Source organism: Adiantum capillus-veneris, chromosome 10 (assembly GCF_014529385.1).
Source record: "Adiantum capillus-veneris isolate H3 chromosome 10, ASM1452938v2, whole genome shotgun sequence".
NCBI lineage: Eukaryota > Viridiplantae > Streptophyta > Polypodiopsida > Polypodiales > Pteridaceae > Adiantum > Adiantum capillus-veneris.
The window spans coordinates 25711122-25734772 of NC_140940.1; the positions used below are offsets into that span (position 1 = coordinate 25711122).

The following is a 23651-nucleotide window of genomic DNA, read 5'->3' on the forward strand; positions in this document are numbered from 1 at the left end:
GTGTGTAAGACTGCGGAGAGCTAGCTAGTGAGTGTAGAGAGTGGTGTGTCTGAATCAAGGGTGTAGATCCCCTCATATACATGTAATGAGTAAACTCTGGCTAGCTCATGTGTGAAGTGTATGGTGGTGTATGGTGTGGATGTAGGTGGTGTATGTGGGATGGGTGAGCCAGTGAGAAATAGGGCGAGATATGCGTGGTCAGCCCCAATAGGTAGTGGTGGGATGGTGAGAGATGTGAGAAAATGGGCTGCCTCTCTGGAGCGGATGATGTAATCAACTGTGCTACCTCCACTGGCTACTGATGGGGGATACAAGTCAGGCTGCCGGATGATGGCCATTGCGCCATCCCGTTATAAATAACGAGACGGTGCTGTGATCCCAAGCGAAATAGGTGTCTCCCACATGGTGTGGGTGTGGTGGTATCTCTAGAGATCCTCTCTGCCCCTGTGTCTTCCATGGTGGAGAGTAGCTCTGGGTCGTCGAAGTCGTAAATATCACACTGTCTACTCTGTGTCCTAGCGTTGAAATCCCCCGTGAGGAAGACTTCACACTATCTAGAGTACTCCATGATATGAGAGAGAGAGAGAGAGAGAGAGAGAGAGAGAGAGAGAGAGAGAGAGAGAGAGAGAGAGAGAGAGAGAGAGAGAGAGAGAAATGAAATGAAATGAAATGTTATATTAACGTCTTCAAAAGGCCAAAATGACCTATGAGACCAATCAGTTACAAAATAGTGAATCTAATACCATGTCTGGGTACAAAAGAACTAGAAAAGAACTAGAAGTGGAACAAAATACTACTACTACTACTACAATCTAAAACTACGTGGGTGTAGCAGCTGATACAATAGGTACCCGGTAAACTGGATGTAACAGTGTGTGAAACAAAGATGGAAGAAATGGTGAGGATCCATCCTCATCTGCACTCTGGATGTCGAGAGAGAGAGAGAGAGAGAGAGAGAGAGAGAGAGAGAGAGAGAGAGAGAGAGAGAGAGAGAGAGAGAGAGAGAGAGAGAGAGAGCATGGCGGAGATCCACGTCCAGAAGCACAGGCCCCAAAGACTAGCGCCCCTTTCGGTATTTCTTTATGATTACTCAGAGCAAAGTACAACTCCCGAGCGTCCTTTGCTCTCAGACTCTGCGTCTAGATGCTCTGCAGAGTGAGGCCCCAAGGGTCCTTTTGAACTTACAAGGGATGCCCAAAAGCAATGGCCCAAAAGCATAAAATCAAAAGCACTACACAGCAAAAGCATCTGCTCTTAAAAGCTAGCGCTGAAATCTGTCCAAAACAGCCAACACATTTTGCAGAAATCCTTATAGCCTGCCACATGGCAGCACCGGCATATTTTACGAAAAATCCATACAATTGTGCCACATCATCGGCTGTATGGGCTGCCACGTCAGCATGTCACTGATCAATCACATTTTTGTCGAGGGTCTCTCATACAAATCATGATCATTGTAACCATTTAGCAATCACATCCATACCACATTGATCTTTTCATAGATGTCTTGATCTACTAAATCTTGTTACTATCAGATTCATATCTTTTCATTTCACATTTCAATAAAGCAAACCTTGTCCAAGGCTGTCCTCACAAGACAGTAATCCACATAGCATGCAGTCACAAAATCACACATGTAGTTCACATTGAACACTGTGTTTTTAATCACTCAATCTATCCATCTCATTCCGTCCAAAACTCTTGATGCATCTAGATCATTTTCCAGTCATCTCATCCTTACGGAACTCTTGATGCACTCACAACAGTATCCAATCATCTCATCTAGATAGAAATCTTGACGCACTAGAATCTCATTCAATTCACATTCAGTTCACTTAGCCGTCACATCCAGATCTCGCTGATCTCTAACAGATGCCTAGATACACTAAGTTCAAATCATTCAACAAACAAAATTATTGCAGGCATTTCATCTTTCTCTACATGTCTCTAAAAATACACACATGAAAGAGCACATGTTTTCAGTTCTAGTAAGGAAATTTCCAATTCACTGCACATCTGTTCATAAATTCATTCCGCAAAATACTATCAGCCTGTCAGTACCCTAAAATCTCAAGGAGAAATTAGTAACATTATTCAATCTAGGCAATCTTTGACAAAGGAGTGGAGTGGCTCCCCTCTTGTGCAATCCTCACCGCACGAGATTCAACCTGCATCAGTTTTTGGCATACACACTGCTAATAGCCCAAAAGCTTCAAGGTACAACTCTGTCTGAAGAGAATTAGCAATGTTCTCCTCCTCCATTCACTTTGCATCGAGGGCTAAAAAGTACCCTTGACCAATTCATTCGGTGGACCTAGCTTACCTTTCATTTCTTTTCTTGTGCCCTATGACCTGTTGGTAGCCCTATTGGCCTCCCTGTCCTTGGCACCTCAATCTGGATCTGAGGAATTCTCTGATCTACCACCTAATTCCCTTTCCTTTCTTTTCTTGTGCCTTAGGACCTGTGGGTAGCATTGCCAGCCTCCCCTATTCACTGGCACGTCAGTCTCAAATCGTCGATACCTTGAGACACACTATCATGTGATCCCTCTTCTTCTACGGAATCCCCTAAAGAACTTGCATTTGGTTCGCTTAGTTCGTCCGAACCCTCGGATACGCTACCATCTGATTCTCTTACTGCTCCAGAATCCTATGATGAGCTTTCATCCGGTTCTCCTGATTCATTCTCTTCACTGGAAGACTCTTGCCTTGTTGAGGTGGATACTATCCTGCCCGTAGGATAAGTCAATAAGCGGGCATGCATCCCAAATCCTTGCTTAGCATGTCCCGTAAGTCTCTGAATAAAGTTAGACTTTTGTTCAAGACAAGACTCTCGAATCTCTTTTGGCAAACCACAGCAAAACCATTGAATCTGGTCCCTCAAAGTAATCTGCCAAAATGAATACAATGGCAATTAAGTATCCCAAAACCTCTGGCAATAGTCATCCAATGTATCTTTCTTAGTCATTCTCAAATGATGCCAAGCCGTGATGACATCTCTTTCCTATTCGTCTGATATCCAAGTTGACGTGAAAATTTTCTTGAATTTTAGCCACGTCGCAGGTGCTTCTCTGCGTAACAACAGAGTAGACCACCATGTTTGTGCATTTGCTTTCAAGTAAGATGTCGCCCTTTGCACCGGAGTGTTTCAAGAACCGACCTCCAGAGAAGGTGACGTCAAACTGCTGTATAAACTCAAGGGCTCGATGGGTGTCCTAGTAGCCTAAAAACGTCTCAAACCTGACGGCCTAACCCCCTTCCTTGAGCTCCTTAATCTTCTTGCTTTGTTATGCGTGTTTAGTGTGTTGTTAGTAATTAAGGCGAGCACTACATGTCTCATCTACGGGGCAATGTGCAGCAAGCAAGGGATACCTATCAACGATTGATGCATATGGCTAATTTCTTCTCCCTTTCGGACACTGATTTTGATGCATTGATTTCAGCTTGTACTACTTTACGGCATAATGATGAGAGGAAGCTGGCTAAATGGAAGACTCGTGCAAGGCAACACGCTTTTGCTGATAAAGATTGTGCCTCCAAACAATTTTTCAAGCATTTGCATCATTCCCATCAATCTTAGGACATCAAAAGAGTCAGGCTTCGCTCTGGGGAATTGACATCTTCCCTGCAGCGATTGGCAGAGGCTTTATATGCTCACTATGGAAAGATCTTTGAAGCACCGCCCCCTCTTACCCAAGAAGTCAGACAGGCACGTCATATTTTCTCTCGCATGTTACTCTCGTCATCTCTGTACAGCAAGCATAAAATGTGGAAGTTGCGTTCACTAAGGCAGAGTTGGATACAAGTTTACGAGACCTGGATAGATGGAAATCTCTTGGTCGGGACGGGCTTACTGTTGAATTCTTACAATCCTTTTGGGACTACCTTAAGGAACCATTTTTGGTGATGATAAATATGGCTTGGGAGAAGCAGGATGTCCCCGTTTCATGGAGGGAAGGGCTGCTCAAGCTATTGCCAAAGCATGCTTTTTGTGAACAGTTTTCCCAATGGCAACCTATCACTCTTAGTCGGTGGTTTACAAATTGATCATTAAAATGATAGTCAACCGTATTATGGATTACCTGCATTAAGGACTTCATCAATCCTTGTATGTTTTCATACCTTGTCGGCACATTACTAACAATTTGGCGAATGTCATCATTGGCAAGGAGTATGTGAAATACTCTTAGCAAGATGTATTAGTCATGCAAGTTGACATTGAAAAGGCCTTTGATACGGTTTTTTGGGATTATATTGCGGAGACTATGCACAGGCTAGGTTTTGGGCCGAGAATCTCATAGGTGGTCTTTCTACTGTATGCTTAGAGCACTTCTACAGGTTTACTGAATGGTTCTCTCACAAATGCCTTGGCTTTGGGGCGTTCTGTCAGACAAGGGTGTCCTCTCAGTGCTTTGCTTTATGCAATTTCTTCACACCCCTTGCTGATGCATCTCGAGGCCCTCACTTTCTCAGGTAACTTGCATGGTTCGGCTCTACCTTCTGCGAAGCAATTTATGGGTCAAGCCTATGTTGATGACTCTCTTTTCATGCCCCAAAACGATAAGGAGGATGTACAACAGATTATGTAAGATCTGCATTTATTTGGCTTGGCAATTAAACTGCATGTTAATTCTCGTAAATCCAAGTTGCTGCCTCTAAATGAATTTGATTGGCACAAGCTTCTATGGCCAGGGGAGGTGGTTCCCCCTCAAGATATAGTTCACCACTTGGGATATCCGATTGGTTGGAATGTCTCCGCGGCACAGAAACTCGACCGGTGCTTCAAAGATTGCACCTAAAGCTCAGCTATTGGATATTATCAACATGGCCATTGCATGTGCATCTCAGGATTTTCTAGTGCATTATGATGGCTTATGTGCAATTCTATTTACTGCTTTTATCATGGCATCGGCGGTGTCTTGGATCTCTTATGTCTTGTATGTAAGAGCATTTCCGGGCACATCCTCCCATCAGAAGAGATTGCGGTTTTTGTCCATGGATAAGTTATGCACACCTAAGCGATTGACATTTTGGATTTACGTCGACATGTTTGGCCTAGGAAGGCTATGCTCTTGCCTATTTTGGTGGAGCAACAACAGCCTTGGACAATCATGGTTTCTCATTTGTGTGATGGCATTGCCACGCCGTCTTTTGGTCATTGGCACCCTTTCTATTGGGATGTCGTCTTTGGGTAGCTTGATGGCAATATTTCGGGATGTCCCTTCACTTCGTCTCTTCTTGCGGATTGGAACGCCATATCCTCGTTCTTATCTTGGCATGGTCGCCAATCCCCTCAAGGTAACTCACTTCGGTCGGAGAGTATCAAATGGAGTAAACTGTTCTCTCCTACGTTGGTTCAGCTCTCCTAGACAAGCATACTTTCTTCGCCAGGTTGATCAAGTGGTGGATGACTCGGGACAGGTTCATTCTTTTCCTGCTGCCGCTCTTCGTTATGAGTTGGGCCCTCATTATCAGCATTTGTGCCAGAAAATTCAGCAATTACTTGCTGATGTTTCTTGGCGACTCTCGGCTTTCTAATTGGCATCTCGCTCATACTCGGTTGGACTACGTATCGGCAGGGTTAGTTTATGTTTGTCTGATGCATGGATTGTGTCTCATGGAAGTCACTCTCCAAGTCTCAGTTGTGGTGGCAGAGAACGTTATCTCGTATTTGGAAGATTCATCTACCACTCAAGAACGCATTTTCTTATGGTGATGAATGGTGGGTGCTCTACCAATTGGTATTTTGTTACATGCACAACGCATTGCTTCCTCTCGTTGTGTCCGATGTCATAGAGCTGACGAGTCTTTTACGCACTTTCTTTGGGATTGCCGCTACTCGCGGATTTTCATCAAGCAAGTGTCCTCTGCTCTCAGCCTTCGTTTCCCATCCGGACTCTTTCGCAGACGGTTTTGGATTTTTGAAGTTTTCCAACCGCCACAGTCTCCGTCTAAGGTCTTCTTCGCATGGGTCAGATTTTGAGTTACATCCGCGGTGCCATCTCTTTAGCCCAGTGTGAGAAAGTAAGTTCAGTTTCGAATGGGCTAATTGCTGATGGCGGTAGGTCAATGGGGGGAACCTCGTATATTGACTACTTTAGGATTGACATAAATATGTTTATGATGCATCATATGGCATCAACGTAACTCTCGGATGTTTCATGCACTAGAAATTGACCCTTTCCCTTACTTCAAGTTTTCACTCGGACAAGCGCTACGCTATGCTTATGATGTATCACTCTTGAAGCCTAAAGGATTTTCTTCGATTGTTTCTAGATCTAGGAGCATCATGATGCTCTGTCTTTTGTTTTTCATTATTGTAGGTTTTCCTCGCTTTGAGGTTTCTCACTTGTAAATTAAATCAAGATTTACCACCCAAAAAAAAAGAGAGTGTGTGTGTGTGTGAGCGCGCATCAATTGATGTAATGTACCCAATATTTCAATAAAACTATTTCAATTACTTTGAAAAAGTGCTTAAGTTCCGCATTTGTTAAGTCGTAAAGCGTTACGATCGGATCGAAAATCGGACTCTTAAACTATTAATTATGGTCGATCGAGCTCGCTACTTGCTGTGTCGCCCGCCTTCCCCCCTCTTCGCGCTGCCCCTAGCTCAGCATCCCTCTCACCCGCTACCTGCCCCTGTTTTGTTTCCCATCCCTACCGTGCTGCTGCCTTCCCTCAACCCGCCGCCCCCTCATTCGCTGCCCTCCCCACGCTGCCTCCCCCCACGCTCCCACTACTAACCGCTGCCCCTCAGCCTGGCCAGCAAGTACCATTACTGGTCTTCTCCCATGCTCGCCCACCTCCATTGTGCACCATATCCCCCCCCCCCCCCCCCCCAAGGCCTCAATCTGTTTCGCCTCGGCAGTGACATTTCGGTGACATTACCATCGTAGCTTCTCAGAGGGTGGTCTTCACTCGGTCCATTCCATCACAGCAGCAGACACAGATGGAGGCTAGAGGGACTCTCAAGAAGCCCCCTCGTCTGACCCTGCAGAGCCCACCATCCGACTTGCTCTTTCACCGACAGAGCAAGCGAGCCTCGCAACAGAGGTGGAGCGCCTCCAGGCGACCTCCGTCATCTGTAAGATTCTCGGCACCAGACCCAACAGAGGAGAGCTGCGTGACCTTCTCCAGGCCCGCCTTCTCGCAGAGGTGGGAGAGATCTTGGATGCTAAGTTCCTCAGACATGGCTACTATCAGATAGAGTTCGAGACCTCCAAGATGGCGTCCAAGGTCATCGCGAGGAGTCCCTTCACCATCCGAGCAGTTCGAGCCCACTTTCGACAGTGGAGACATCGATTTGACCCAACTTCAGATATTCTGGTAGAGGAGGCAGACCTTCCCATCTCCATCTGCTTTCCTGGTTTGAGGAGGGAGCACCTACCACTTTTGTCCAGGATAGGCTCAAAGATTGGGACTGTCCTGGAGACACCTCGCACGGCAGTATCAGTAGCTGCCAAGGCGGCCGGCATTCCCTCAGTACGTGTTCTGTATGTGTTCTGGTTAGGGACACCCACACTCTCCCGAAGGTCATCCTACTTCCTGGGGTGAGTGGGAGTTGGTTCGGATAGAGCGTGGAGTATTCGGGCCTCATGAATCAGTGTTTCATTTGTCGACAGATGGGCCATCTTGCGAAGGCCTGTCCACGGAGGAGACCCTGACCTACACCACAGGTCCAGCCCCAACCCTCAAGGGCTGGCCAGCAGCAGCAGGCAGAGTCACAGAATACGCAGGTAGGGCCACCCTCCGAGCCTGGGGCTCAAGCGGAGGAGGGTTGGCAGCAAGTTCGTGGTTGACGTCGACAGGGGCCACCGCGCAGCCTGGCACTTAAAGTGGTCCTGAGACTCCTGCCTAGCAGCAGTGCCACGGGGAACCGATTCGACCATCTTTAGCAGGACGAGGTCCCTGCTCCAGCCTCCACCTCAGACTCACCCTCGACAGCCCCTCCTCCCCCCCAATTCTCCCCCTGTTCCGCGCCCCCACCCTCCTTCTCCCTCTACCTCTCCATCCCGCCCTCCTACCTTTGCCGATCCTCCTCGCCCCCTCTGTCCCCCTTCTCCCCCTGCTCCCTCACCTCCTCCCGCAGCCGTCCCAAGAGAAGGGCCTTCCTCGGCTGCTAGGAGATCTCTTGGCAGCGCCTTTGCCACGAGTCGATTGGCGAGAGAGGGACAACCTTTATTGCAACCTCCTTTTTTGGTGCAGACGTTCCCTTTGCAGCAGTTCCTCGTGGTCTGACGAGCTTCGACATTCGTCGTCATTGGGATTTCTTTGCCTACACGGTTCCTCGGCGACCCCTCACCAGACCTTGAGCCAGCTTGCTTCAGAGTTCATGTACTGTTCCTTGCAGCTAGGGGGATAGAGGCCTTGGACTCAGCGGTTGGCTTCTCTTTTCTCCTATGCGGCAGGGACCAGGCTGAGTGGACTATAGACTCACTGTTGGAGTGGCTCGAGACACAAGCCCTAGAGTTCCCTAATCACATAGGAGACCTAGGGGTTACAGAATGCTTCAGACTCTTTGGCCATCGGCCAAGTTCTCTGTGACACCTCCAGACGCAGCAAGATGTAGACACATTGTGGTTCACTTCTTTGCTGACACGCAGAGTCCGCCATGCTATGTACACATACATGAGGACTCCTAGACAGAGGAGGTTGCTTTATGCACGGATCGGTCTACTTGGGCTTGCACTAGACACTCTTTGCAGTCACGCCTATCTCGAGGACGCTCGCATGCGGATTACTCCCCATCCAAGCTTACCTTGAAGATAGCACGGTTAGCTGATGCGGCAACATCAGTTCTGTCTTGCTCCCCATGACAATCATCTCATGGAACGTACAAGGATTAGGTGGGCCTCAGTTTCAGCGTCAGAGGGGCCGACTGCATCAGGAGTTTCAACGATGACCTTCTTATGCTACAGGAGCATCATCTGTGTGAGAGCCGCATTAGATGTTGTGGTCAGCTTTTGCATGGACGATATGAGACTTTTTAGTCAGCTACATTTAGATCCGGAGGCATCCAGGGCGGGGTATGTATGACTATTGCAGATTCTTCGCAGCAGGCCATTGTGGGCACAGGGATTATTGTGCCAGGTAGGGCTCAGTGGATCACTATGCAGGTTCAAGGTTGTCTCGTGAGCTTCCTGAACATCTATGCACCAATGTGGCGAGTGCACCTCCAGAGTTTTGGTCTCAGATTGTTGAGTCTTTGCCGCAGGCAGAGCAATGGTGCATAGGGGGTGACTTCAACGTGTTGGAGGAACCCTCTGACAGGATTGGTGGAAGCCATACTACTGTGCATGGAGTTGACCTGGCAGCTTGGGAGAGGTTTGGTATGACTATGGGTTTCAGATGTGTGGCAGCATTCTAGCTTTGTGAGGCCCCTAGAGAGCCTGGCCTTCTCTTGTTCGGACCGCAGAGTGGGAGGCGTGAATCTATCTCGGATAAATCGCTTCTACACTAGTGACCACTTCTCTGACTTGGATAGGACAGTTGGCATTCTGGCAGGGACTTCCTTTTCCGACCATGCACCAGTGATCCTGACAGTGACTAATAGGCAACGGAGGGGGAGCACGATGCTACTCACCCCTGAGAGGGTCTTGCTAGACTCTGCGCTCAGAGAGCGAGTGGAGGCTCTTTGAATAGGGAGCTTAGACATGCAGGATTCTCCTGCTGACAGAGTGGCCTCACGACTTGCTCAGCTTAGTCGATTCTTTCTTCAGGAGTCTTCAGCTTGCCTGGCTGCAGAAAGAGAGGAGCAGCAGCGTCTATGTCAGGGCGTTGCTTCCTTGCAGTGGATGCAGGAGCAGCATCCAGACAGTCCTTGGTTGGAGGAGCAGTTACAGCAGGCTCGCCAGGAGCTCGTCAACACAGAGGAGAGGCGCCATGAGTTTGCTTTCCATCGACATGCATCCTAGTGGACCCAAGTGAGTGACAGAGTGACAGAGTGACAGGCGCTTTCTTTGAGGCAATGGGACCCCGACATACGCATGCCAAGGTCAACCAGTTGAGGAGGCCTGGCGGGTCAGTTGCTTTATAGCCAGAGGACATGCGTGAAGTTGCTACGGACTTCTACCTTGATCTACTGTCTGCTGCAGAGCCTCAGTTCTAGCGTCAGGATGCATTCAGACAGCAGGTGTGGGCACAAATGCCTTGTCTTGTGACTAAGGAGATGCGCCAGAGGCTTGGGCTACCTCTTCAGCTAGAGGAGCTACACACGGATTTTAGAGCACTCCCCCGTGGTAGCTATCCAGGTGAGGATGGCTTGACTCCCAACTTTTTCTTGGAGTATTGGGGCTTGCTTGGCTCAGATCTCTGCAGTGCTTTTCAGTTTATCCTCGACACAGGACAGATGCCTGACAGCATGAGTGAGAGCCTGATTTACCTCATTCCCAAGGAGGGTGGCTCCTTGGATGAGATTCGACAGTGGTGCCCCATCACCATCCTCAACTCAGCCTAAAACATTCTTGCCAAGGCCTCATGTTTTCTGGGGTCACCATGTCAGAGGAGCTTGAGGGCATTCAGCTACAGGGCATGAGAGGGGTACAGAGCATGTGTCAGGACATCTGAGAGGCAGTACCAGCTGAGTGGCTCACACCTCTCGAGTCTGCAGCGCCCAGATGGATGGGGGCCTTCACGCGACTGGAGGTTCTCATCTCAGTTCGGGCTTGCTTAGAGACTATACCCTCCCTTTTTTTCGAGCTACAGGGGGAGGGATGCTTACACCGAGTTGTAGTAGAGGCCCCACAAGTGGCAAAGTGTTGTGGGCATCTCCGGGAGGACTTGTGTCATAGATCCCGACCCAACAGCTATTGAGACTGGCCACTAGAGGTTGTGGGCTTGGGAGAGCTATCCACCGGCACGAGTTTAGTGGAATCCTGGAGAGTGGCTTTGGAGAGACCCTTTATACTCAGCAGACCATCCAGGTGTCCCTTTCTTTCAGTACACTGTTCGATTGGGACGTCACATACTGGCAACGGAGAGAGGCTCATCCTGCTGCAGCACCTCATTAGTAGGAGGGTCTCACAGTTGAGTTCTTGGCAGCTTTTTGGGAGAGGTTGTGAGATTGCAGACAACCGAGGTGAGTCACTTTGTTCCAGTGGCTGGTTGCACACCGAGCTACAGCAGTTGGGAGCTGGCTTGTACGTAGTGGTCTCTCGGCCGCATCTGCAGCTTGTGACCATCTTGCAGAGAGTTAGCGCCACTTCTTTGGGACTGTCCTTTGGCATAGCGAGTGTGGCTTCGTGTTCTTCGGCTGATGCCAGCTCTTTCCACATCTCGGCAGTACACTTGGGGGGAGGCTGCTTGGTCCACTCTCACGGGTCCGGCACTTCAGTTTGAGCTATCTTCCACCAGTACGATGATAGTGATGCAGGGGGATCGACCTACACTCCAACCTGCTACAGAGCTTACTCCATAGGAGTGGTGTAGTGAGAGAGAGGAGTGTTGGGAGCTCATTAGCGGCCTGACACTATGGTTCATCTGGCGGGCCCGCTGCTTCCCCATCTTCGAGATTTTCCCTGTACCACTAGCAGAGACTGTTTGAGACTCTCAGAGGACAGTTTGAGAGGTTCCAAAATAGCTCCGACCGCATGCGGAAGCGCAGAGAGGCTTTCCTTTGACTCTGGCGTCCTGGGCCTTTTTTCACCATGGTCCAAGGTGAGCTCAGATGGCACTACCGTCCACCTGTGTGGCTTTGCCCTCCTCCCATCTCTTGATTTAGTCTCATTGTACATATGCAGTTTTTTCATTGGGAGAGTCTCCCCATCATGATTATTGTAGCCCTCTGGGCAGTTTCATTAACTAATAGAAGGATATTTTTCTCGGAAAAAAAAACTATTAATTATGGTCTTTATTCACTTGGAAACAATAGGTTGATATGAAAAACTTAAGCCTCAAATCTATAAAAGTTGACCCTCAAGAAAGAATGAGTATTTTTAGGAAAGAGAGAGGAAAGGAAGAAAGAATATTTTTAGGAAAGGAGGAGTATTTTTAAAAAAGAAAGAGGAAGTCAAGTTTAGAGTTCTTGTCTTGGAAGTTAAGCTTCTTTTATAATTAGAGAATCGAAATCGCGCATCAAAATGCTTCATACCCAATTTTTATTTTTATTTAATAGAGCCGCGAACGTGCGCGAAGTTATCTTTCTGTTTTTAGCTATTCTTAGCTTGTGCTTTTGGCTCTTGAGAGCCTATATAAAGGACCCTCTTCCCTCACTTTCAAGACACACAAACATAGAAGTTCTCAGAAGTGGAAGCTCTCTTGTCATAACGTCGGAGTTACCCTCTCGCTCAACCTCTCACCCTCAACCCATGTCCATCTCCATCTTCCTCTCTACCATCGTCGTGTTGCCCTTCGGATTCTTGAGTCCTCTTTCTCTCTTTTCCCCTTCTCTTTCGCGATACGATGGCCCCGAAGAGAGTGACATGCTCATGTCGTTCCATCTCCAAGGAAGGTGCAAAAGAAGGTATCTTCTACTCCAATAATAACTCAAGCGGAGGTATTGACTCCACAAGAAGTTGAAGCTGTCCAACCTCCAACACGGGAGGTAATCGAACATGTCACTAATCCGATAAGACAAATTTATAATTCTGCATTGCTATTCATGTTGACTTGGGAAGCTAAGCATAGGGATTCCCTTAAACCGTCCAAGAAACGTGATTCTACCACAAGAAATAGCATATGTTTTCATAGATTAGTGAAATAACTGTTTCATAAATTATCATTGTTTGTTAAATTGTTATTGTCTGATAAGTTGTTACTGGTTGATATAAAGAGTTGGTTGATCATGTTTGAAGAATCATTTAAAGAGAAGAATTGTTGAAAGAATATCTTTTGTTCCTCGCGGGTAGTGAGATGCCTTGCACTTAGTGAGATGATTCCGTGGTTAGCGGAGATTAAGCTGACGTTATCGGCTCTCTTTCGTTCCTCGCAGTTAGCGAGATAGGCGGTTAATAGGATGCTTGGCGGTTAGCAAGATGCCTCGCGGTTAGCGAAATGAGAAGGTTGCACAATTCGCGGTTAGCGAATAAATAAATCCTTTGCAAAGGCTCTACTGGTTAGACAAAGAGAGTCCGCGGGTAGAGGCAAATTCATAAGAAAAGGAACATTGTTTGTATATGAAAAACAGTGTCGTAGTAATTAGAAAACAAGCTAAAAAGTGTGAGTGTAGGGTGAAAAGTGGGGGCTAGCTCAGGTTGCCAGTCAAGGATGGGTGGTCTCAATTAGTCGAGAAACTCTCCACTCCCTCTTATTAAGAGAAGCGAAATTAGAGACTCATCGTGCCAAGAGTAGAGAAGTCCGAAATATACGTGCCCCTGAAAGCTATGGACCCGATTAGTATGGTACTTTTCACAAGATTTCTAATTAGTTTAGACTAAGTCTCATATCATATTTATGGTTTATGGATGGCAGCCGTACCTCTTAAACATGGAGGAAAAGGCGTTGTTTATAGATTCTAAATATGTCCATGGGATTTCATCTTTATGTTAGGAAATAGCTTTCATTAGAATCCTTGATTTTCAACTTAGCTTGTGGTGTATGACCCTTATAACCACGAACATGATGGATAGAGGACTTCCTCTTTTCCGTTGCTCGTATCTCTACTTTGTGGAAACGAAGTAGGGTGTCGTTAATGCAGAAGGAGAATAAAGGAAGGCCATCTATCAAGTCGCCCCAATCTTTCCGACGTTGGGGACCTCACAATTGAACCGACCAGTATAGTAGGTAGAGAATGTGTAAAGCTGCAATGTGTAGCAATGGGACTCTCATGCCCCTTTCATGGAAGAGTACCTAGTTATTAATGTTCGAATTTTTTTCTTGAAAACAACCAACTTAAGGAAAATTATGTTCACAAATAAAAATGATCGATAAGCATGGAAGTGGAGTTTATTATGATGAGCCTAAGTTGACATAAAGCATAGGAGAGGGGGTGGTAGCATTGACGCCTTTTGCTACATTGGCAAAAAGGCCTTGTATCACTTCATAACTCCCCTATGTTGGAGATGGGTAATCGTACCCAAGCATGATGCTCCAAACAACTAAATGTACACGCATTGAGGGGGAGTGTTGAGCACAATGCCCATGAGAGTGTGTGAGCAAAACATCTTGATGAAGAGGGGATGTTGAGAGATTTATCTTTGGTGTTTGAGAGCACACATGAAAGCACTCTAGGGGTGCTAAAGCTAGTGTGGTGGATGTGTTGACGACTCATGTGGAAAGGAACTTGCCACATGTAGCAGGTGATGTGGAGGCTTGAGATAAAGTAGCCTCACTCTCTCATTGTATCAAAGTGTGCAACACATGCAAAAGAGACTTAAGCGTTGAGTGTGCCTCTCTCTCTCTCTCTCACAGCCGGGTCGGAGGCGACATTTTGGGAGCATGCCCCAGAATAGTTGGTATGATGAGGAGTGTAGAGAGATGAGAGCCCAGCTCCAGAGAGATCTTCTTTTAGGAGTTCACTTACAGACAGTCTTGGATTGCTTACCAGCGCCTTGTGCGACGGAAGAAACGAGCTTATTTGGCCCAAATGGAGCAGCTCTTCTTGAGAAGAGACTGAGGAGAGGCATGGCGATTCTTTCATGAGCACTCCCCATTACATCTCCTGATGTGTGGGGCCAGTATGCGACATCTTTATATACGGTTTTTGGGCAGGACCCCCTTCCAAATCCTACAGAGCCATGCCCACCTATGAGCACCTTCTTTACCACTGAGATGGTAAAGAGAGCCATTGACACGATGAGGACCAGCAGGGCATATAATCATGATGGTCTGGTAGCAGAGCACTTTATATATCCTAGAGATATGCTGGTAGAGGTTCTTGCAGTGTTGTTGAATCGTGCCATGTGTGAGGGGTTACCCGAGACTTGGAGGTTGTCTACTATTGTGCCTATCTTCAAGGCAGGTGATCCTACAGAGCCTGGGAATTACCGCACTGTTATGGTTGGGCACACATTGGCACGGTTGTATGCATCCATTCTTGAGTAGCAGTTGAGTAATTGGGCAAAGGGTGAAGGTGTACGAGCAAAGGGCCAGGCCGGTTTTAGCAGGGGTTTCTCCACTCTTGATCATATCCTGACACTCAGAGCCATCATTGAGGAGGGCAGGTCACATGGGAGACGGATTTATTGTAGCTTTGTGGATTTCCGCAAAGCATTTGACATGGTACCGAGAGCTCGATTGATGCGCATACTACAGGAGATGGGAGTGCCCATAGTGCTGATTTAGGGGATTATGGCTCTATACAGATCAATGATGGGACATGTACGCACCCTGGAGTGGATATCTGATTTAGTTCCCTCCACCATTGGAGTGAAACAGGGTTGCCCATTGTCTCCTACTCTATTTGGTATGTATGTTGATGAGGTGTCTCATTACATTGACAGAGGGTGATAGAGGTGCCCAGCTGGCAAGCCCATTGTTGTTATATGTTGATGATATTGTCTTGATCTCTGACTCACTGGAGGGTATGCATACAGTTGAATGCATTACACAGTTTTGCAGAGGATAGTGGATTGTCTGTAAACCTTGGTAAAACCAAGGTTATGGTGTTTAACACCACAATACAGTGGATCAGGATACCAGCACCGACTTTCACATATGGTCAAGAGATTGTAGAGTATACAGATGCATACACTTACCTTGGGGTTGTCTTCACTGGGCCGAGGTTTTCTTTGGGGAGAGCAGCAGAGACTAGACTGACTAGAGCTTCTGTGGCCTTGGGAGGCTTGGAGATGATGTGTTCGCAAGTTCAGTTCCAAGAACCTCGGACAAAGTTATGGCTCTTTGATACTTTAGTAGCCTCAGCTATGTTGTATGCGGTGCAGATATGTGGACCTTCTGTAGGCCAAGATGGTTGGAGACGTATGGAGAGGCCCTTGGTATCTATGATCTCTCGATTAATCACAGCCAAGGCCTCCGTACCCCACGCTATCATTCGAGCAGAGCTAGCTGCCTCTCCTATGGAGATTGAGGCGCTTACCAGATCAGTCTCCTTTGTGCACAGCTTGTGGGATACTATTAGATACAGATATGCTAGACTCGCTCTTGAATCTTCCAGATAGTTAGCTCTTCAGGGGGACACTTTATGCTGGTATGCACAGATGACATCATGGTTTCAGATGCATGGCTTCACCATGGACAAGCTGCCCCCTTTCCACTACTCTCTTGAGAAACCCTCAATGTCTCTTACACGGGTGGAGATTATTAGACTCATTTGTCAGGACCTGATCCAACTGGATACTAGGAGGACATGGATAGAGCCTCCACAGGAGTTGGGCACGAAGATGGCTTTCTATACAGAGCATCTTCTCCACCTCACATGAGATGGGTTTGTGATTCGACCCAGCTACATGGGCACACATATGTCTCATGGTTTGTGGTGTGCCATTGGTCAGATACGCACATCCTCACATCTGTTGGAGATTGAGACTGGTAGATTCAGAGGGATACCAACAGACAACAGGATATGCAGCTTATGCCAGCTAGAGCCAAAGACAGAGCTACATTACATATGTCATTGCACAGTGTACTATGAGACTCAGGGCCGTTTCCACTGCTTATTCAGAGAGGGTTTTGGTCCTTTCTCTAGGGTCATGAGTTATGAGGATCAGAGATGTCTTGGGCTATATCTAGTTGAGTTACACAGACATAGAGACACTTTACTTACTAGAGAGAGCTAGAGAGAGACAGTCCCAGAGACAAATTACAGATTTCTTTTCACTAAATATGGGACATCCAGAGGAGCAACCATCACTGCAGAGCAAGGCCCACACTCATTCGACCACTACGGGCACTCTCATCGACCGAGCACTGGAGCTACGGAGATCCAGACGGCCACGATTGAGGAGAGGAGCTACACAGCATCGTCGAAGATTACAGCAGAGGATTCGAGCCATAATCTCTCGACATCCAGACTCCAGATGAGGATGGATTCTAGTAGAGTAGTATTTTGGTTCTAGTCATTTTGTACGCAGACATGGTATGAGATTCATAATTTTGTAACAATTTGGTCTCATAGGTCATTTTGGCCTTTTGAAGACGTTAATATAACATTTCATTTGATCTCTCTCTCTCTCTCTCTCTCTCTCTCTCTCTCTCTCTCTCTCTCTCTCTCTCTCTCCCCCATGTCGTGCTAGCTGCCTTTTGAAGACGTCTAATCCCGCCCTCGCGCTGCCCTGTAGCCTCGCGATGTGCTGCACAGCAATCTCGCCATCGCGCTGTCCTGCAGCCTCGCGCCTCTCCCTCGCTGCCTCGTGCTGACCTGCAATCCCCCCCCCCCCCCCCCCCCCCCCCCCCCCCCAAGTACAGCAATCAGCAGGCAGGCAGTTTTTTACCTGCACAGAAACCAGAGAACAGATTCAGAAACAACAAAATCTCAGAATTTAGAAATTAAAAAAAAACAGAGACAAGCACACAGGACATGACAACGGCAAAAATTGAAGACCTCACGAAGATCGAAGACAAGCTCCACGTCGCCATCAAAGAAAATAAAAAGATGGCGGATTCGACACTCACATCCATCATCAAACGCCTATGCAAACTCGAGAAGGACGGAGAAGCCTACATCAAAGAACGTGAAGCATGGGAGAAAGAGAAGGAAGAATGGGAGATAGAGAGGGTGAAAGAAAAAGACGAATGGCTCAAGGAGAAGGAGGCAATGCGAGAGCAAATCGAGCTCCTCAATGCCTCGATCGCATCCCTCACCCCGGAGGACAGGGAGCTCAAGGAAGATGCAAAGGAAGCCCTCAAGGTAGAATTAACCCAAGCCTTGACCGTGAGCATGGAGACCAAGCTAGAGGCTACCAAAGAGGGTTGGGTCGAAGTAGTGAAAAAGAACATTAAGAAGGAGGCGAAGGAAGAGGCACAAAAAGAAGAAGCTCTCATTGTGCACACCACTCTTGAGGAAGAGAAGATGAGACAAGCCCGGCGTCTCAATGTGCGCATCACCAGCATGGTGAAAAAAGAAGGCTCTACTCTGGAGACCGATGGGAAGACACTATGCAAGAAGCTTGGCTACAAGGAAGAGGAGACCCTCCCGTTCATCAAATCTTGGAGAGCGGGAAGGGACCCCACGAGGAAGAGAGCTCTCATTTTACACTTCCCCTCCGAAGAGGTACAATCCACCTTCCTTCGCAAGAGGGTGATCTTGAGAGGGCTTGAAGGCCCCCCCCCTCTACCTTGATGACGACCTCACGCCTATGCAAGTAGCTCATCGCCGGACATGTATGCCGCGAGTACACCAATCTCGCAAAGAGGGGAAGAAGGCTTCATGCAGAGACGGCCGAGTCATCATTGATGGCAAGGCCATCCCATAGGGATTCGCGGCCTATGAGATACCAGAGGAGATACATCTTGCAATCTGGAACTGCAATGGAGATCTATGGACACATCCAGAGAGGCTTGAGGAGGTGAGTCGAGATAGGGATATCATTCTCTTGACAGAGACACATGAGAGCCCAGACAGGAGCCTACCTTGGGTTCAGGGATTCCATTGGTAGTCTACACACAGAGATTGGACACGCCAGCACACTACGAGAGGATCAGGAGTAGCAGCCATACTTTTCAGAGATGGGCTTTAGAACAGAATACAGATTGTCGCACGTGATCCACACACCACATATCGTTGGATCCGGCTACAGCTCTCACAGGAGAGGACCATCTACATAGCTTTAAGCTACTTCGCCCCTCATGGCTCGAGATTTGCTATGATAGATCGAGAGTTGGACTCCCCATACACATGCCTCTCAGAGGGGATCATGGAGTACTCCACACTAGGGGAAGTCTTCCTTATGGGAGACTTCAACGCCAAGATAGGCAGTGATCAATGCGAGGCTTTTGATATAGAGGACCCACAGCTACTACCTGCCATACAGGAGGAGACCACAGCACGAGTTTCAGCCGATACTACACATACACTCTACGGGCCCCACCTACTCAGACTAGGCTCTCGACACCGTCTCGTTATCTATAACGGGATGGCTCAGTGGCCTGCTTCAGGAGGATTGACATACACACCATTTTCAGTCACAGTTGGAGGGAGGAGCACAGTAGACTACATGGGATCCAGAGAGGCCACCCACACACTCAGCTCCTTCACCATCCCACCCATACCCATTGGGGCCAACCACACATATCTCGCACTCTCCCTCAAGGGAGACACCCCCACACATATTTTAATTTTTTGTTGTAAATCAATTTGATTTATCTAACTGTGGGAAACCTCAACGAGAGGAAAACCCACCAAAAAGATGTACAAGGAAAGGAACACAACAGTGTTTGACTATACAAAATATCTAAAAGCATTCATAAGAAAGATGATGTATCTCTGCCGTGATATCACCAACTTCCAAGGCGAACCGCAAAGACTGCCGAAGGGAAATCTTGAAGAAAGGTAGGGGATCTGTATGAATGCGATGAAACATATAGCCATTACGCTGTCGCCACAGGCTCCAGTACGCCCAAAACCTGACCCACATGAAGAAGGATGCAAAGCACCGCAACGCCGGCGAGAAGATACCAAAAACCCAAAACTGCTTATGGAAGACCGTCGCGGGAAAACGTAGCCGCATACACGCAGATACCCGGCGAAGGAAGTCGCGAGTGACACAGCAATCCCACAAGAGGTGACAAACATCCTCCTCGGTAGATAAGCAACGGACACATGATGAAGGGCGGATACGGCGCATCCTAAGAAAGGTACCCACTGGGAGCACACCAAGTAAACACCGCCAAAGAAACAAACGCTCTGTCAACGGCAACTTGCTTTCGCCCACACATACACCTGCCACACGCACACCACACACCACCATCCATTTCATACACAAGCTAGCTCCCATATACTCGGCCCACGTCGAGAACGATCTTCAGGCACACTATTGTGCCTCTCCACAAATCTGGCAACACCCTAGACCCAAGGAACTACAAAACCATCATGATTGGCCATACCATGGCCAAGCTATACGGGGTAGTACTTGAGGCAGAGCTCAGTTCATATGCAGAGATTGAGGGCCTACGAGGACGCGGCCATCAGGCAAGTTTCCGACGGGCCTTCTCCACTATTGATCACATCTTCATTCTGCGCTGCCTCATTGATGGGGCAAAGGCCACGAGAGAGGCTCTTCCAACACCTCCAGAGCTTGGGAATACCATCAGATATGATTTGGGCCATCTGTGCGCACTATGAGCAGGTGACTGGGAGGGTACGTTGTTCAGGAGGTTTGTCTGAGGCTGTTGCTAGCACCATTGGTGTTAAGCAGGGCTGCCCACTCTCCCCCACTCTATTCGGACTCTACATCGACGAGATTGAGGACTACATTCTACGAGCTGGAAGAGAGGGGTCAGACCTCGCAGGTACACATGTACACATTTTATTATATGCTCATGACATTGTATTGATTTCAGAGTCACCCGAGGGATTACAGCACCGCTTGGCTGCCTTGGATGAGTTCTGTACACACAGGGGTTTGACAGTAAACCTTGGCAAGACCTTGGGGTCATGATCTTCCGCACCTCTCCCATGGTGAGAGCTACAGCAGTATTCACAGCCGCCGGTCCACAGATAGAGGTTGTCACTTCATATGTCTACCTTAGAGTCACATTCACGAGTTTGCCTAGTCTTTTCTCCATGAGACAGGCAGATACAGATAGACTGACACGGGGGTACGCAGCGTTGGCCATGTTAGAGCGGCGATGTCAGCACACTTTTAGGAGCCCCGTACGAAGGGGTGGCTATTTGACACATTAGTCACACCAGCTATGATGTATGCAGCGTCAGTCTGGGCCCCAGACCTCACAGACACCCAGTGGAGTGCAGTCGAGAGGCCCCAGGCACGTATAATCTCGCGATTCTTTTGCGGGAAGCCGACACTGCCACATGACATTATCAGAGCAGAGCTAGCGGCACCTCCCATGATAGTAGAGGCACTGTTCCATACTATCTCCTTCATTCACAGGATGAGAGAGCTCCAAGCAGACAGACTCACACGCAGAGCATTTGAGGAAGCTATACAGATCTCAGAGACCGGGTATAACAGAGCTTGGTACACTCAGGTTAGAGCCTGGTTTGGCAGATAGGGTCTAGACATGGATAGACTACCACCCTTTCAGTATGATCCAGATTCACCCCACGTCCACTTCTCACATAGTGAGAGGAACACTATGCTCAGACAGGATCTATGGCAGCTCTACACCAGTCGGACATGGCTCACACCCGATCTGGCATCTAGACGGTCACATTACCGAGATCAATTCCTGGACATACTAGCAGACGGGTTCATTCAACGACCACGATACATGGATACTTACATGCCTCACAGCTCGAGAGTAGCTATTGGCCAGCTGAGGGTTTCCTCACATCGACTAGAGATTGAGACTGGCAGAGCATCAGACACCCCCAGAGAGGAGCAGATATGCTGGGTATGCAGAGTAGAGCTAGAGGATGAGGAGCACTTTGTATGCAAATGCAGAGCATATGATGACATCAGAGGCAGATATGAGGGTTTATTCACAAGGCAGCCTACCCTTCGAGAGATCATGGACTCAAGAGATCAGCGCCAGCTGGGGCGATTCTTACTAGAGATACAGAGCCACAGAGAGGCCTTACTTGAGCCCACGACAGCTCAGACAGGAGGGCAACAGACCTAGCTCACTGACTTCTTCGTCTCACGACATCTACCAGCCCCCCCACCACCCGACACACACAGGGGTGACTCTTCAGCAGGCTGAGACCTCCAAAGCTAGGCGATGGCCCCGCGCTACAGGTTGCCGGGCCCCTAGACTTCATCGACGCCAGATTGTAGAGATTCAGACCTGTGATCGCCGAGCCACTGAGGAGAGACGAGCCCAGATGATGGCCGACCCCACTGCAGCCATCCGAGCAGCCCTGGCTCCAGCTCCACCCATGTACCACATCTTACACCCACCCATTAGCACAGGATGGAGCTAGTTTAGTCAGTCACCCGGATGCATATCATGCATGTACTACCCTCTTGCATATAGGCTACCATAGTGATAGCGCTCCACACAATCACACTCTCATCATGGAGATTTGTATCCGCTTTATCAGTCAGTCAGTTAGTTTTTTCAGCACTTTTGTCTTTCCGATTGACGAAAGACACCCATGTACATCGATTTGTCTCATAGGCCGATTTCGGCCTTCTAATAGATGTAAAAATTCTTTCTTTCTTCTCTCTCTCTCTCTCTCTCTCTCTCTCTCTCTCTCTCTCTCTCTCTCTCTCTCTCTCTCTCTCTCTCTCTCTCTCTCTCTCTCTCTCTCTCTATGTTTTGGGTCTCATAGGTCATTTTGGCCCTTCGAAGACGTTAATATAACATTTCATTTCATTTCTACTCTCTAAGTTATGGAGTTTAAGGTGTGGTTTAATCCACCCTAACCTAATGTTAAATCTATGGAAACAATGAGCTTTTACCGTTTTTCTTTTCTATCACAAATTGTGAATCTTACCTCAAAAAACGCTCGTTGCTGCTCACGCCCCCCCCCCTGCACACGCACTTGCAAACCCCCCCCCCCCCCCCCCCGCCTCCCCCTCTCGCCATCGCTCACACCTCCCCCCTCCTCCCTCGCGCTGCGAATTCCCCTGCCCGCTGCTGTCCAGCCCACCAGCGCGCTGCCCGCTGCCCTGCCTGCGTGGGGTACAGCCAGCCTGCCTGCGTGCGGTACAGCCAGCCCTCGCGTCCCCTTTTTGTCATCGCTGCACCTGCCCGCCCCTTGGCCTCAGCCCTCCTACTCCCCCCCCCCGTCCCCTGTTTCCTTTTTTCGCCTTTCGCCTGCCTGTAGGCTGTTTTTTCAGCTTGCTGGCATTCGCCTGGACATCAACGACCTTATACTTTCAACAGTAGACACAGAATGGCGGCCTCTGCTCCACCTCAGAGGGACTCCATAGAAGCCCCCTAGCCCGACACCGCGGAGCCGACCCTTCGACTTGCTCTTTTGCGAGAAGAGCAAGCGAGCTTGATGGCCGAAGTGGAGCGCTTGCAAGCCACTTCGGTTATCTGTAAGATCATTCGCACTCGGCCCAGTCAGGGCGAGATTCGGGATTTACTACAGGCCCGTCTTCTCTCCGATGTGGGCAAGATCACCGATGTCCCGATCCTCGGGAGAGGGTACTACCAAGTCGAGTTCGAGTCTGCAGATATGACGACCAAGGTGATTTCGATGAGCCCACTCGGCATGAGAGCAGCTCGAGGTTACTTCTGACGTTGGCATCAGAGTTTTGACCCTACTACAGATGTGCTCGAGGAGGAGGCAAACTTGCCGATCTCGGTTTGTTTCCCAAGCTTGAGGCGAGAGTACCATCCCCTCCCACCCACGATTGGTTCCATGTTCGGGATAGTTTTGGAGTCTCCACGTACTGCAGTTTCAGTTGTGGCCAAGGCCGCAGGGGTTCTCGTTGGTGACACACACTCCCTCCCCAAGGTGGTACTGCTGCCTAGGGTGAGTGGGGGATGGATCAAACAGAATGTGGAGTATTCTGGTCTCCCGAACCATTGTTTCATTTGCAGACAGATGGGCCATATGGCAAAGGCCTATCCTCGCAGGAGACCTCGACCCACGCATGCGCAGCCCCCCAAGGCTGAGCATGCCAAGCAGCTTGGTACACAGGATACACAGGCTGGTACTTCGACAGAGACCAGTGACCAGC

The 23651-nt window shown here is 48.5% G+C and overlaps 1 protein-coding gene and 2 pseudogenes across 13 annotated transcripts in view; 2 read left to right on the plus strand and 1 right to left on the minus strand.

Annotated features, from left to right (window-relative positions):
• Nucleotides 1–23651, minus strand: part of LOC147448570 (uncharacterized) — a 294875-nt gene that overhangs the window by 119513 nt on the left and 151711 nt on the right. The gene's annotated exons all lie outside the window — the stretch shown is intronic.
• LOC147448572 (uncharacterized) lies at nt 5968–21937 on the plus strand (annotated as a pseudogene).
• Nucleotides 17651–18308, plus strand: LOC147448573 (uncharacterized; annotated as a pseudogene).